General features: G+C 47.1%; 1 protein-coding gene across 1 annotated transcript in view; it reads right to left on the reverse strand.

The window, feature by feature from the left end:
- The window catches only part of IFT140 (intraflagellar transport 140), a 1,373,663-nt gene that overhangs the window by 992,396 nt on the left and 363,882 nt on the right, over window positions 1-17,385 (reverse strand). The window lies entirely within an intron of this gene.

A 17,385-nucleotide genomic window follows, 5' to 3' on the forward strand; every position in this document is an offset into this window, starting at 1 on the left:
TACTAGTAAAAGAAGTGAAGTGCGAGGTAAGATTGTCGTAATTATGGACAAAACCTCACGTGTGCGTCGACATGTTTTGGAGGCTAAGCTCCTTCTTCAGGACGGGGTGCACAACTTCCCCACCTTACTCACGTATTTCAATGTAAAAACAATGGTATGTATTTACAAAAATGATTATGTGTCTGTAGTATAGGTTACAATGTACCTACAGCGGTATATCACTTGAAAATGCCATTTGCATAATCTAGGAAAAAATTAGAGGAGAAAACAATGGTAAACCTCAAAGAAACACTTTTAACAGGTGCATTCACCTAGGAAATAATGTATAAGGGATTAAAATATTCAATGAAGATCTTACCCTGTAAAAAAAGAAGACAAAGACCAGACATACATTACATGTAACAGAAAACACACACTCTAATGTGGCCGTGGTGTGATTAATGGAGGAGGGGAAGAAGGTGTTTAAGGCAGGGAATCATACTTGTCTTCTTTAGATTTCTGGCATCATGAGCCTTCTGAACGTCTTGGGCAGTATTTGCTAATCCGCAATCTGAAAGGAGATGGCTGCTTTAAACGTCATGGTTTACTTACTTCAGGTTGCAGATATTCAATTCTCATATATACTCACAAACTCAATCGGAGTTCTCCTCCTTGTTTCCCCAACCGCAGGCTCCGCTGGAATGGTGAGCCTGTGGGGTGTCATTGGTATTTATACTAGTCCTTAATCAATGGTATGCGAGTAATTACTAATTAGGGAGGTTCCGGAAATGATGGTGTGCCCAAACATGGGTATTCCGTATTGACGGGTTGAGAGATGGGTGTATCCTTGTTCAAAATATATTCACGGGCGCATGTGTGGGAGCAAGCCATTATCTGCGCTTATATCTGAATGGAGCGAGAAAGAGACACTAGATTGTTGACTATTGCGCATGTGTCAGGAAGATTCAGGGTAATGTAGTTTTTCACGTATGCACGGACAGCATTATCCGAAATGGTGAAATTCCTTTGTTTGTCTATATGATAGTTTAAGTCAATGGGATAATTCATTTATCTGTGGCAATTTTGTAATCCCTTTGATGTTTAATGAAGCAAATATCAAAATGGGGCAAGAGCATTTGTTTTAGCAAAGAGACACTAGATTTGTAGATGACTGCGCCTGTGTCAAGAACAGTCAGTATAATGCAGGTTTTTGCGCATGCACGGACATCATGATCCGAAATCGTTCGTTTTTGTCTAAACGATAGTTAACGTCTATGAGATTATTCGTTATTCTGTGGCAACTTTTGTAATCCCTTTCATATTTAATCAAGCATATGGAAAGTCACCTGGAGTTTCTTATGGGTGACATTCTGTGAATCACTGTGTGACATTCTGTGAAACACTGTTGCAAGGTGGTAATTACAAAGCAAGTCCCTGACAATATCGCCTCAGTATTTCACAGGAAACGGTTTGTTGCAGGAAACTCCCTAATGGTTTTGAAATTGGGCGGATTCGTTCTTTAAAATGTATGTGCCTTATCCTGTTGTATATGATAAAACCTTGTAGCTAAGGCATGAGCAGTGTAGGAAAAAAGCACCAAAAAGTACAGGTTCAGGAATATTAGGTTACATCAGTTCCTTGTCTTACCATATGGGTCAGGTATTCATTTGTGCCCACGGTATTTCATTGTTAAGTCCCCTAAGGTGTGTTTCCAAACGGAATACCCACCGCTGTTCTTTTTGGAATAGGTCAGTGTCTGGATCTAACTGCTCAATCACTGTCCATCGGAGGTCATTGACACAGTGTAGGGCATTCAAATAATGGGTAGACATCTTGGTTATCGTTTTTCTGCAACGCACATTGCTCTTATGCTCAGTGATACAGGTTTTTATTGCCCTTGATGTCATGCCCACATATCTAAACCGTAAGGGCAGTTAATAAGGTAAACCACGTTTTTACTGTTGCAATTGGTCATTTTCCTCTGTTCCCAAGTGGTGCCATTGCTGAATGTCAATTTCTTACTTTTCTGAGTCAGATGGCAACTACTGCAATTCCCACACGGAAAATGGCCTTGGACCCCACTGCTTAGTCGTGGGCCAGTATGTCCTTCAAATTCCTGCCAAGTCTGTGTGCAAACATAGGTTTCTCAATGTTCAGGTTGCCACATGTCAAAAGGCCCCAATGTTTGTTCACCACTTTTGAAATTGTGTTATATGTAGTGACACATATGGGTCGATTTTTCTCAGGGTCTTGTCCTATCTTGTCCTCCAGTAGGGCATCCCTGTTATTGTTCCTAGCTCTTTTCATGGCTGACTTAATTATCCTCTCAGGGTATTGTCGCTGTTTCAGTTTCTGTTTTAAATCATGTGCCTGTGTTTTATATTCTGACACTTCCATACAGTTGCATCGTAGGCGCAAAAATTGGCCGTAGGGCAGATTCTCCCTTAGGTGTCTCGGGTGGAAGCTGTCGAACCTGAGTAAGCAATTTCTTGCTGTCGGTTTAAAATATGTGGTTGTTTTTAGCACACCACCCTCTGCATAAATGTTGAGATCCAGGAATACTAGTGTTTCATTAGACACCGAGCCGGTAAATTTCAAAAAAGGATTCTGAATGTTCAGCCAGTTTACAAAATCCGTTACTGATTGTAGGTCTCCTTTCCAGACGTCCAGGACGTCGTCTATGTACCTCTTCCAGACACTTATTTTCTGTCTGAAAGGGTTATGTGCATTCAGTATCTTGTTGGCTTCCAAATGATGGACGTAAAGACCAGCTAGACTTGGGGCAAACGTACTTCCCATGCTGGTCCCGTGACTTTGTAAGTATATGGTAGACTTGTACTGGAAAAAGTTTTTTTGAAGTGCTGTGGAGATACACTCTAGAACCAAGCCCCTGGGTGTCTGGTACCGCCATGGAGTGGCAATGAGTATCTCTTCGATGATGGTGAGTGTCTCATCATGGGGCAGGCTTGTATAAAGACTCTCAACATCTAGACTGAGCAGTAGTTGTGTTGAGGAGTCGAAGGGTAAATTTTGTAGTAACTGGAGGACTGATTTTGTGTCCTTTAAATAGGTGTCTGTGGCCTGTACCAAAGTTCGAAGGAAGGCATCGGCGTATTTAGATAAGGGCTCCAGAATTGAGCCAATCCCTGAGACAATTGGTTTCCCGGTGGTTTATCAAGGTTTTTGTGGATCTTGAGGATGCAATAGAAGTAGGGAATCCGTGGTGTTTTTTGTTCCAAGAAATCGGCTTCTTTTTTACTGAGCCAATCATGTGCTAAACCCTCTTCAATCATTGCGCCTAATGTGGTGCGCAGAGATTCAGTCGGATCATCTGATAAGATGATCCGACTTGATAAACCACCCGGGAGACCAATTGTCTCAGGGATTGGCTCAATTCTGGACATGGCGCTTATCGCCAGGACTACTGGAGGACCTGGTCTTTAGATCTGCACTACTGGACACTAGCACAAAGTACTTCACTGAGAATGAAAACACTGCCTGCAACAGGCAAATAGAATGGGACGCCTTTAAGGTGACCTTGCGCGGAGTGGCTATGGGCACTAAAGTGGGGGTGAGCTTGGCGACGCTTGAAGGAGAGGCGGCAGGCACTGATGGCACCGTCACACAATTGAAGGAGGCGCATATTCAACACGCAGAACTTTTGGAGGAACTAAGATTAATCGATTATAGGGAATACACAAATAGGGAGCACACTCAGGCTGACTGTGCGGGTACACTGTTAGCACGCCTGACAGGAAATGCCCCAGATAGTGTTCCTATAACCGAGGTGAGTGACCAAGCCGGAGAGATAATACGGACCCAAAAAATAATACGTTCATGACTTACTACACTGACCTGTACGGCCCACACGCACCAATCTCAATACCAGACTTAGAATCCTTCCTGTCCGATGTATGCATCCCACAACTGACCGATGTACAACAAAACAACCTCTCAAAGCCCCTCACGCTAGCAGAAGTTAGACAGGCCATAAAAGCGCTACAGAGGAACAAAGCTCCGGGATCGGACGGGCTACCGGCAGAATTTTATCTGACTTACATTGACCTATTGGCCCCCCGTCTCCTCACGTTATATAAGGAGGCGATGAAAAGCGGCGAATTGCTGGAATCGACACTACAGGCACTGATAGTATCCTTACTGAAACAGAGATGCTCTACGGGTAGAGAATTACAGGCCCCTCTCCCTGTTAAACACAGATTATAAAATACTCAGTAAAATTCTAGCCATTCGACTGTCCCAGTGTGTACCAGATATGATACACCCAGACCAATGCGGCTTTGAACCGGGCAGGAGCACCGCCTTGAACTTAAGGAGACTGAGCCAACTAATGGCCAGAAAGGAGGTGGGGTAGGACAAAGAAGGGTGTATATCACTGGACCTTAAACAGGCCTTTGATTCCCTAAAATGGGATTACATGGTGGCAGTGCTGAGCAAATTCGGCGTCCCGCAGGATTATACAAAATGGATCACTTTATTATACCACAAACCCACAGCGCGAGTCAGGACCAACAGATGCATATCCCCAAAGTTTGCAATTGAAAGGGGGACACGGCAGGGCTGCCCACTGTCGCCTTTACTCTTTATTATAGCCCTGGAGCCGCTGCTGATAAAGGTACGCACGCTGGCGGGTACCATGGGAATTGCCAGCCTTAACACCCAACTATATTATATCGGCATATGCAGACAATATATTGTTCTTCCTCCGTGATGTCACATAACCGCTAGAGCCAGTATCGGAGGTATTTACTGTTTTTGGAGGATTGTCAGGTCTTAAGATTAATGCATCTAAATCGTACAGGTATACCTTCCACGGGACTGGAGGAGACACACACGTGCAGTTCGAACCGTATCAGTTCCAAATGGCGCCAGTGACCTTTAAATACTCAGGCATTCACATCTACAGGGACGCACAGGATCTCCTGGAAGGGAACCTGGGTAAAGCACTTACTGCACTAAAGCCACAAGTACGCTTCTGGAACACTCTGCCGTTGTCGGTTGCTGGTAGAGTGGCAATCTCAAAAATGGTGGTCCTGGGGCGTGGCTAGCAGCCAAGCATGGCGGCCGCATAGAGTGAGAGCTCCCGAGGGCACTGTGGCCTTCTAACAAATCCGACACATTTATCCGCTACCCTGCCCGCCTGAAGCGGCGGCGTTCGAGTCCGGGACCGAGGCGGTGTCACCGGTCTGATTTTCGGAGAAATCGGTGCACCGGAGCCTGGCATACTTCGAGTGGCGAGTCTGGGCCTGCAGCCGGAGGAGCAGCACCGGCCTTGCGTACCACCCAGGCCCCGGCGGAAGTGCGACCAAGCCGGCCGAGAGAGGTGGACACACCCCGGTACCTGCCGGACAGCGCGAAACCAGCCTGATACTCCTGGTGGCATCATCCGGCGACGCACAGACTGCCTAATCCTCCAAGCGGGACCGGGTGTAGCGATCACCCTGGGGAACAAGGTCTGGAGAGGGCGGCTAGCGGTAGTCAGAGCAGGAAGTTACCGCATATCGCCACTAGAGGGAGTTCGGCGACTGCGGAACTACAATCCCCAGAGGCCCATCAGACTAGGAAACGGAAGCGTAATGATTACAAAAGCCTTCGGAGGTAATGGCTCGGGGCTTGTCAATCAGGACCTTGAGCGTAGTTTGGACGGAGCCATGCCGGTTTAGTTTGAACGGAGAACAAGGTACTTGTAAGTCCTGAGCAGAACGGAGTCTGCTCCTGAATCTTCTCGAGACAGTTTCTTGCAACTTTGTTACTTTCAGCGAGTCCCCGCAATTGGTAAGACGGACGAACTCGTTCTAGCCAGTGACGTTTGTGAGACCCGCGCAGGAGCGCGTTGTCGTCTCCGTCACTGTATTCTTCCTGGGTAAATCATTCGGACCCTCGAGGCGTGCCGGCCGGTACGCTTTTCCAGGAGAATCCCTTGCTGATTTTGTTTTATCATTCCTTGCTGATTTTGTCTTCATTTCGAACCAGGATTGTTATTTGCCGGACTGCTCTCCAGACGTCTTGGTTCTATCGGATGAAGTCTTGTTTCCTGTTTTATAATCCTAAGGGCTTTTTTCAGCGATCCAGTCCCACTGTACAGTTAGTACCTTTTAGTAAAGTACATCTTGTCATTTTATATCCTGTACCGGTCTGGGGTTCTAATTGTTGGTTATTATTCTTTCCCCATCTGCAGAGTTCACCGGGGGTCCTAGAGACTGGCAAGAGAGTGGGTGGACGATATCCATATATTCCTGAAAAGCCCATTGGGACATCTTACTTTGGTTTTATCCCCCTTTTTCCCGGGAGGCACTTACGCATAGTTGTGTTACCCTACACTGTGTGTGGTGCGTTCTGGAGACGAGGGGGGCTAGTCATCCTTCCATCGTTCCTGCTGACATCTTTCAGAGGTTAGTGGTAATTTCCATTGACGTCGTGACAGATTGACAAGCCCACGAAATTAGTCAGCCTGAACGATGGATACTACTACAGTGTTGACCACTTTGTTGGAGAGCGTGAATGCACTCCAGCAGGAGGTACATGCTGCAAGACAAGAGAATGTGGACCTTAGAACAGAAGTGAGTACGTTAAGACGGGAGGTGGCGGGTATTTCTCGCAAAGGGCGAAGTTATATTAGAGAGGCAACACTTCCCCCCCCTACTCAAAACCCGGATGGGGTGGCCATGGGAGGTGGGTTCTTTACTTCACAACCCTCTAATCCCTCACCTTTCAGTCCTGGTCCCACAGTTCATGTTATCCAGAATCCAGGTATACCATTGGCACCTCCAGAGCGATTCTATGGGGACACGAAGAAATTTGAAACTTTTTTGAATCAGTGTAGGCTCCATTTCCTTTGTAAACCCACCATTTTTGTGGATGATGCTTCTAAGACGTCGTTCATGATGTCATACATGGGTGGAAACGCCGCTAGTTGGACTATTCCGTTGATGGAAAGGAATGACCCTGTGCTACACAATTTCCAGGATTTCTGTAGCGAAATGAGAAAGCTGTTTGACAGGAAAACCCACATGCTATCGTTAGATCGTGAACTGATGACACTTCGTCAAGGATCACAGGATCTGTTGACATATATCACCACATTCAATCGATTAATCGTAGAAACCGACTGGCCTCCTGAAAAACGTACTTCTTTGTTTTATCAGGGATTACGTGGGGAGTTAAAGGACGTACTCTCCCAAGTGGTACAATTGCCCAAGACATGTGATGAATTGATAGATCTTGCGGTCCAACTGGATCACCGAGTTCAAGACAGAAAAGGGGACAAGAATAGAGGAGAAGTGCGTTCGTATTTTCCGAAGCCTCGCCCTCCACCAGAGGAATACAACAAACCTGGGATGGGAGTAGAACCCATGCAAATCGGAGGAGTGAGGGGTCCATTGTCCCCTGAAGAACGAGAGAAAAGACGCCTGCAAAAGCTGTGTCATTATTGTGGGAAAAGCGGTCATTTTATTAAAGAATGTCGAGCTAGAGGAAGAACAACCAATCCGGGTCCAAGTCCTCGTAACCAAGGTGCAGCCATACAGGAGTCGGAAAACTGAAGAGCCCAAGTACGGACGGGATCCCCGTCTTGGGTAAGGAAAATGAAGAAAAGATCCCTTTGTACCTTGCAAATACCATGCAACCTTCCGTGGCTCATATGTGCATTACTGTGTCTTTGAAAATAACTGAGGACAGTATTTTCACAGTGTCTGCTCTATTGGATTCAGGAGCCACAGGAAATTTTATCGATCAACAGTATGCCCGGAGGATGGGCATTCAAAAAGAGAAGAAAAAGATCCCTGAAATGGTGAAAGCCGTGGATGGTAAGGCCCTGACCTCTGGCCCAGTGTGCTTTCACACAGAATCCTTAGTGATGTATGTTGGTGAGCATCATCAGGAAACCATACAATTTGACATTATCGACGCTCCACAATTTCGTCTCATTCTCGGAATGCCCTGGTTGACATTACATGACCCTGTGGTGCAATGGGCTGCACGTACGGTGTCCTTGACATCTCAGTACTGTCAAGAACATTGCTGCCCTCCAGAGACGTCAGACGACCATTGTGAAACGCAGGCCATTTTTCTTGCCCAAGGATGTGTCGAAGGAATGTACTGCTGTGCTACCTCTCTCCCCAGTGAATACACGTCTTACCTGGATGTCTTCGACAAAAAGAAAGCAACAAGTCTACCACCACACAGACCTTACGATTGTCGAATTGATCTTGTTCCCGGGGCCGATATACCCTGCAGCCGTGTGTATGCTCTGACTGAGCCTGAGACGCGATACTTGAAGACATATTTGGAGGAACTCCTTGCTTCGGGATTTATTCGCCATTCTACCTCCCCTGCTTCGTCTCCTCTCTTTTTCATCACGAAAAAGGACTGTGATGAACTACGAACGTGTATAGACTATAGGTCTATCAACAAAGTGACCATAAAGAATAGGTATCCGTTGCCCCTTATTCCTGTACTCCTGGACCAGCTACGAGGGGCTCAAGTGTTCACCAAATTGGATCTTCGTGGTGCTTATCACTTGGTACGGGTAAAGTCCGGTGACGAGTGGAAAACGGCCTTCCGTACGAAGTTTGGCTTATACGAGTACCAAGTGATGCCTTTTGGGCTATGCAACGCCCCAGCTGCATTCCAATACTTCATGGATGAAGTATTAAGAGGGCTGTTGGAAACGATTTGTATAGTATACATCGATGACATCCTGATATATTCTCGCAATATCACCGAACATGTCTGCCACGTGAAAGCGGTGCTTGATCGTCTTCGTATCCATTCCCTGTTTGCTAAGTTAGACAAGTGTCTATTCCATGTTGAGGAGGTGGCCTTTTTGGGATACGTCATCAATGCCCAGGGGTTCCAAATGGACATGAACAAGGTAGAAGCAATAACCCAGTGGCCAGCCCCTATCCAAGTGAAGTCTGTGCAGAGTTTTATGGGGTTCGCTAATTACTACCGACGGTTCATCAAGGATTTCTCTCGCATTCTCACTCCCATATCCAGATTGCTGAGAAAGAACGTATCCTTTGAGTGGACTCCAGAAGCGGATCAAGCCTTTGAAACATTGAAGAAACGTTTCACTCAAGCACCTATACTGCGACATCCGGATCCTAATCTACCGTTTGTGGTCGAAACGGATGCTTCACAATATGCCCTGGGTGGAGTGTTGTCCCAGCGCCATCCCGAGACGGGACAGTTACATCCAGTGGCCTTTTACTCCTGCAAACTCTCACCCTGTGAGGTGAATTACTCAATCACGGATAAAGAACTATTGGCCATTAAACGGGCATGTGAAGAATGGAGGCATTACCTGTTGGGGGCTCTACATACAGTCGAAATTTATACGGATCATCGAAATCTGCTGTTTTTAAAGACTGCCAAAGCGCTAACTCCCAGGCAGTTACGTTGGTCTCTTTTCTTTTCGGACTACGATTTCATCATAAAGTCCAGACCTGGAACCCAGAATGGCAAGGCAGATGCGCTATCCCGCAGGGTAGATCATGCAGAACCTCAGCAGATGGCAGATGAGGAGCCTCCTCCTATTATTCCTCCTTCGGCCTTTCCGACATCAACGCTGGCACTTGTGATATCGGGAGAATTCTTAGACGACGTCAAGGTGGCAACATCAAAAATCGATGGCACGGCATGGATGCAGGAAGAACCAGATCATAGAAGTTCCAAGGATGACCTACTATATCATTATCATGCTCTATATGTGCCCCTGAAAATCCTCCAAGAACAGACTATGCATTGGTGTCATGATTCTACACTTGGAGGTCATCTGGGAGAATACAAGACCATCGCTAATATGGAACGTTCCTTTTGGTGGCCCTCGCTGCGAAAAGATGTCAAAGACTATGTACAAAAATGTGCGGTTTTTGCTCAGAGTAAGGCCAGTCATTCCAAACCTGTGGGATTGCTACGTCCCATTCCCATTCCACCCTCCCCTTGGCATACAGTGTCGATGGATTTTATTGTGGAATTGCCCCCGTGTGAGACATACACCACCATTCTAGTTGTAATAGATCATTTGACAAAAATGGGTCATTTCATTCCCTTGAAGAAATTACCTTCCTCCTCTGAATTGGCTTTGGTGTTTCTTCAGCATGTAGTGAGAGCCCATGGTATACCTAGAGTATTAATCACTGACAGGGGTTCTCAGTTTACCTCTCGTTTCTGGAAGGCTCTTTGCCAAGCATTGCATATGGAAGCTCGTTTATCGACCAGTTTCCATCCTCAAACAGATGGTAAAACGGAGCGGCTTAACCAGTCCCTAGAACAATATTTACGGTGTTTTACTCTGCAGAACACCGGTGACTGGTTTCCTCTGGTCTGGATGGCGGAATTTGCATATAATAACGCTGACCATTCCACCCTAGGTTGTTCGCCCTTTTTCTGTTCCTATGGATTCCATCCCGATATGCTTCCTTTTGAGTGGCCTGTCACCTCCACTCACCCTTCCATTCAGGAGCATCACGCTCACCTTCGGGCTGTTTTGATTGACGCTAGGAACCACCTGGCGCAATCTCAAGCATCCCAGAAACGATGTGCAGATCGAAAAAGGGTTCCTGAGCCTGAATACAAGGTGGGGGATAAGGTCTGGTTATCCACTAGGAACCTACAATTGAAGGGAAGGGGTAAACTGGCTCCCAAGTACATAGGGCCCTATGGAATTGAGAGGATTATCAACCCTGTGGCCGTGCGATTATCCCTCCCCCTTTCTTGGCGGCTCCATCCAGTATTCCATGTATCTCTGCTTCGTCCCTGTCGGGTAGGAATGAGGCTTCCCTCTCGCCCTGGCCCCATTGATCTGGACGGGGATGAGGAGTATGAGGTAGAGGAGATCCTAGATTCCCGTTTGTCCCGTGGGAGGGTGCAATACCTGGTTTCATGGAAGGGGTATGGAGTTGAGGACAGAACTTGGGAACCTTCGGCCAATTTGCATTGCCCTCTGTTGTTGGACCGGTTCCATGACACCTATCCTAGCAAGCCTGGACGACCGCCGGGACGTCGGTCCTTGAGGGGAGGCTCTGTAGCGATCACCCTGGGGAACAAGGTCTGGAGAGGGCGGCTAGCGGTAGTCAGAGCAGGAAGTTACCGCATATCGCCACTAGAGGGAGTTCGGCGACTGCGGAACTACAATCCCCAGAGGCCCATCAGACTAGGAAACGGAAGCGTAATGATTACAAAAGCCTTCGGAGGTAACGGCTCGGGGCTTGTCAATCAGGACCTTGAGCGTAGTTTGGACGGAGCCATGCCGGTTTAGTTTGAACGGAGAACAAGGTACTTGTAAGTCCTGAGCAGAACGGAGTCTGCTCCTGAATCTTCTCGAGACAGTTTCTTGCAACTTTGTTACTTTCAGCGAGTCCCCGCAATTGGTAAGACGGACGAACTCGTTCTAGCCAGTGACGTTTGTGAGACCCGCGCAGGAGCGCGTTGTCGTCTCCGTCACTGTATTCTTCCTGGGTAAATCATTCGGAACCTCGAGGCGTGCCGGCCGGTACGCTTTTCCAGGAGAATCCCTTGCTGATTTTGTTTTATCATTCCTTGCTGATTTTGTCTTCATTTCGAACCAGGATTGTTATTTGCCGGACTGCTCTCCAGACGTCTTGGTTCTATCGGATGAAGTCTTGTCTCCTGTTTTATAATCCTAAGGGCTTTTTTCAGCGATTATTTATTATTTTATTTTGAGAATTTGTAAAGCGCAAACTGACACCTTGCAGGCTTCCTGGCGCTGGAAATTACTCTGTTAACGGTAAACCGGAAGAACAGTCAGACGGGCAGTTTATTTGGGGAAGAGCCATGTCTTAATGCGTCTCCTGAAGGGAAGAAGCTGTGATGTCTGACGTATGTCAGTGGGCTGCCTAATCCTCCAAGCGGGACCGGATGTAGCGATCACCCTGGGGAACAAGGTCTGGAGAGGGCGGCTAGCGGTAGTCAGAGCAGGAAGTTACCGCATATCGCCACTAGAGGGAGTTCGGCGACTGCGGAACTACAATCCCCAGAGGCCCATCAGACTAGGAAACGGAAGCGTAATGATTACAAAAGCCTTCGGAGGTAATGGCTCGGGGCTTGTCAATCAGGACCTTGAGCGTAGTTTGGACGGAGCCATGCCGGTTTAGTTTGAACGGAGAACAAGGTACTTGTAAGTCCTGAGCAGAACGGAGTCTGCTCCTGAATCTTCTCGAGACAGTTTCTTGCAACTTTGTTACTTTCAGCGAGTCCCCGCAATTGGTAAGACGGACGAACTCGTTCTAGCCAGTGACGTTTGTGAGACCCGCGCAGGAGCGCGTTGTCGTCTCCGTCACTGTATTCTTCCTGGGTAAATCATTCGGACCCTCGAGGCGTGCCGGCCGGTACGCTTTTCCAGGAGAATCCCTTGCTGATTTTGTTTTATCATTCCTTGCTGATTTTGTCTTCATTTCGAACCAGGATTGTTATTTGCCGGACTGCTCTCCAGACGTCTTGGTTCTATCGGATGAAGTCTTGTTTCCTGTTTTATAATCCTAAGGGCTTTTTTCAGCGATCCAGTCCCACTGTACAGTTAGTACCTTTTAGTAAAGTACATCTTGTCATTTTATATCCTGTACCGGTCTGGGGTTCTAATTGTTGGTTATTATTCTTTCCCCATCTGCAGAGTTCACCGGGGGTCCTAGAGACTGGCAAGAGAGTGGGTGGACGATATCCATATATTCCTGAAAAGCCCATTGGGACATCTTACTTTGGTTTTATCCCCCTTTTTCCCGGGAGGCACTTACGCATAGTTGTGTTACCCTACACTGTGTGTGGTGCGTTCTGGAGACGAGGGGGGCTAGTCATCCTTCCATCGTTCCTGCTGACATCTTTCAGAGGTTAGTGGTAATTTCCATTGACGTCGTGACAGATTGACAAGCCCACGAAATTAGTCAGCCTGAACGATGGATACTACTACAGTGTTGACCACTTTGTTGGAGAGCGTGAATGCACTCCAGCAGGAGGTACATGCTGCAAGACAAGAGAATGTGGACCTTAGAACAGAAGTGAGTACGTTAAGACGGGAGGTGGCGGGTATTTCTCGCAAAGGGCGAAGTTATATTAGAGAGGCAACACTTCCCCCCCCTACTCAAAACCCGGATGGGGTGGCCATGGGAGGTGGGTTCTTTACTTCACAACCCTCTAATCCCTCACCTTTCAGTCCTGGTCCCACAGTTCATGTTATCCAGAATCCAGGTATACCATTGGCACCTCCAGAGCGATTCTATGGGGACACGAAGAAATTTGAAACTTTTTTGAATCAGTGTAGGCTCCATTTCCTTTGTAAACCCACCATTTTTGTGGATGATGCTTCTAAGACGTCGTTCATGATGTCATACATGGGTGGAAACGCCGCTAGTTGGACTATTCCGTTGATGGAAAGGAATGACCCTGTGCTACACAATTTCCAGGATTTCTGTAGCGAAATGAGAAAGCTGTTTGACAGGAAAACCCACATGCTATCGTTAGATCGTGAACTGATGACACTTCGTCAAGGATCACAGGATCTGTTGACATATATCACCACATTCAATCGATTAATCGTAGAAACCGACTGGCCTCCTGAAAAACGTACTTCTTTGTTTTATCAGGGATTACGTGGGGAGTTAAAGGACGTACTCTCCCAAGTGGTACAATTGCCCAAGACATGTGATGAATTGATAGATCTTGCGGTCCAACTGGATCACCGAGTTCAAGACAGAAAAGGGGACAAGAATAGAGGAGAAGTGCGTTCGTATTTTCCGAAGCCTCGCCCTCCACCAGAGGAATACAACAAACCTGGGATGGGAGTAGAACCCATGCAAATCGGAGGAGTGAGGGGTCCATTGTCCCCTGAAGAACGAGAGAAAAGACGCCTGCAAAAGCTGTGTCATTATTGTGGGAAAAGCGGTCATTTTATTAAAGAATGTCGAGCTAGAGGAAGAACAACCAATCCGGGTCCAAGTCCTCGTAACCAAGGTGCAGCCATACAGGAGTCGGAAAACTGAAGAGCCCAAGTACGGACGGGATCCCCGTCTTGGGTAAGGAAAATGAAGAAAAGATCCCTTTGTACCTTGCAAATACCATGCAACCTTCCGTGGCTCATATGTGCATTACTGTGTCTTTGAAAATAACTGAGGACAGTATTTTCACAGTGTCTGCTCTATTGGATTCAGGAGCCACAGGAAATTTTATCGATCAACAGTATGCCCGGAGGATGGGCATTCAAAAAGAGAAGAAAAAGATCCCTGAAATGGTGAAAGCCGTGGATGGTAAGGCCCTGACCTCTGGCCCAGTGTGCTTTCACACAGAATCCTTAGTGATGTATGTTGGTGAGCATCATCAGGAAACCATACAATTTGACATTATCGACGCTCCACAATTTCGTCTCATTCTCGGAATGCCCTGGTTGACATTACATGACCCTGTGGTGCAATGGGCTGCACGTACGGTGTCCTTGACATCTCAGTACTGTCAAGAACATTGCTGCCCTCCAGAGACGTCAGACGACCATTGTGAAACGCAGGCCATTTTTCTTGCCCAAGGATGTGTCGAAGGAATGTACTGCTGTGCTACCTCTCTCCCCAGTGAATACACGTCTTACCTGGATGTCTTCGACAAAAAGAAAGCAACAAGTCTACCACCACACAGACCTTACGATTGTCGAATTGATCTTGTTCCCGGGGCCGATATACCCTGCAGCCGTGTGTATGCTCTGACTGAGCCTGAGACGCGATACTTGAAGACATATTTGGAGGAACTCCTTGCTTCGGGATTTATTCGCCATTCTACCTCCCCTGCTTCGTCTCCTCTCTTTTTCATCACGAAAAAGGACTGTGATGAACTACGAACGTGTATAGACTATAGGTCTATCAACAAAGTGACCATAAAGAATAGGTATCCGTTGCCCCTTATTCCTGTACTCCTGGACCAGCTACGAGGGGCTCAAGTGTTCACCAAATTGGATCTTCGTGGTGCTTATCACTTGGTACGGGTAAAGTCCGGTGACGAGTGGAAAACGGCCTTCCGTACGAAGTTTGGCTTATACGAGTACCAAGTGATGCCTTTTGGGCTATGCAACGCCCCAGCTGCATTCCAATACTTCATGGATGAAGTATTAAGAGGGCTGTTGGAAACGATTTGTATAGTATACATCGATGACATCCTGATATATTCTCGCAATATCACCGAACATGTCTGCCACGTGAAAGCGGTGCTTGATCGTCTTCGTATCCATTCCCTGTTTGCTAAGTTAGACAAGTGTCTATTCCATGTTGAGGAGGTGGCCTTTTTGGGATACGTCATCAATGCCCAGGGGTTCCAAATGGACATGAACAAGGTAGAAGCAATAACCCAGTGGCCAGCCCCTATCCATGTGAAGTCTGTGCAGAGTTTTATGGGGTTCGCTAATTACTACCGACGGTTCATCAAGGATTTCTCTCGCATTCTCACTCCCATATCCAGATTGCTGAGAAAGAACGTATCCTTTGAGTGGACTCCAGAAGCGGATCAAGCCTTTGAAACATTGAAGAAACGTTTCACTCAAGCACCTATACTGCGACATCCGGATCCTAATCTACCGTTTGTGGTCGAAACGGATGCTTCACAATATGCCCTGGGTGGAGTGTTGTCCCAGCGCCATCCCGAGACGGGACAGTTACATCCAGTGGCCTTTTACTCCTGCAAACTCTCACCCTGTGAGGTGAATTACTCAATCACGGATAAAGAACTATTGGCCATTAAACGGGCATGTGAAGAATGGAGGCATTACCTGTTGGGGGCTCTACATACAGTCGAAATTTATACGGATCATCGAAATCTGCTGTTTTTAAAGACTGCCAAAGCGCTAACTCCCAGGCAGTTACGTTGGTCTCTTTTCTTTTCGGACTACGATTTCATCATAAAGTCCAGACCTGGAACCCAGAATGGCAAGGCAGATGCGCTATCCCGCAGGGTAGATCATGCAGAACCTCAGCAGATGGCAGATGAGGAGCCTCCTCCTATTATTCCTCCTTCGGCCTTTCCGACATCAACGCTGGCACTTGTGATATCGGGAGAATTCTTAGACGACGTCAAGGTGGCAACATCAAAAATCGATGGCACGGCATGGATGCAGGAAGAACCAGATCATAGAAGTTCCAAGGATGACCTACTATATCATTATCATGCTCTATATGTGCCCCTGAAAATCCTCCAAGAACAGACTATGCATTGGTGTCATGATTCTACACTTGGAGGTCATCTGGGAGAATACAAGACCATCGCTAATATGGAACGTTCCTTTTGGTGGCCCTCGCTGCGAAAAGATGTCAAAGACTATGTACAAAAATGTGCGGTTTTTGCTCAGAGTAAGGCCAGTCATTCCAAACCTGTGGGATTGCTACGTCCCATTCCCATTCCACCCTCCCCTTGGCATACAGTGTCGATGGATTTTATTGTGGAATTGCCCCCGTGTGAGACATACACCACCATTCTAGTTGTAATAGATCATTTGACAAAAATGGGTCATTTCATTCCCTTGAAGAAATTACCTTCCTCCTCTGAATTGGCTTTGGTGTTTCTTCAGCATTTAGTGAGAGCCCATGGTATACCTAGAGTATTAATCACTGACAGGGGTTCTCAGTTTACCTCTCGTTTCTGGAAGGCTCTTTGCCAAGCATTGCATATGGAAGCTCGTTTATCGACCAGTTTCCATCCTCAAACAGATGGTAAAACGGAGCGGCTTAACCAGTCCCTAGAACAATATTTACGGTGTTTTACTCTGCAGAACACCGGTGACTGGTTTCCTCTGGTCTGGATGGCGGAATTTGCATATAATAACGCTGACCATTCCACCCTAGGTTGTTCGCCCTTTTTCTGTTCCTATGGATTCCATCCCGATATGCTTCCTTTTGAGTGGCCTGTCACCTCCACTCACCCTTCCATTCAGGAGCATCACGCTCACCTTCGGGCTGTTTTGATTGACGCTAGGAACCACCTGGCGCAATCTCAAGCATCCCAGAAACGATGTGCAGATCGAAAAAGGGTTCCTGAGCCTGAATACAAGGTGGGGGATAAGGTCTGGTTATCCACTAGGAACCTACAATTGAAGGGAAGGGGTAAACTGGCTCCCAAGTACATAGGGCCCTATGGAATTGAGAGGATTATCAACCCTGTGGCCGTGCGATTATCCCTCCCCCTTTCTTGGCGGCTCCATCCAGTATTCCATGTATCTCTGCTTCGTCCCTGTCGGGTAGGAATGAGGCTTCCCTCTCGCCCTGGCCCCATTGATCTGGACGGGGATGAGGAGTATGAGGTAGAGGAGATCCTAGATTCCCGTTTGTCCCGTGGGAGGGTGCAATACCTGGTTTCATGGAAGGGGTATGGAGTTGAGGACAGAACTTGGGAACCTTCGGCCAATTT

This window comes from Lissotriton vulgaris, chromosome 10, assembly GCF_964263255.1.
Source record: "Lissotriton vulgaris chromosome 10, aLisVul1.2, whole genome shotgun sequence".
Lineage (NCBI taxonomy): Eukaryota > Metazoa > Chordata > Amphibia > Caudata > Salamandridae > Lissotriton > Lissotriton vulgaris.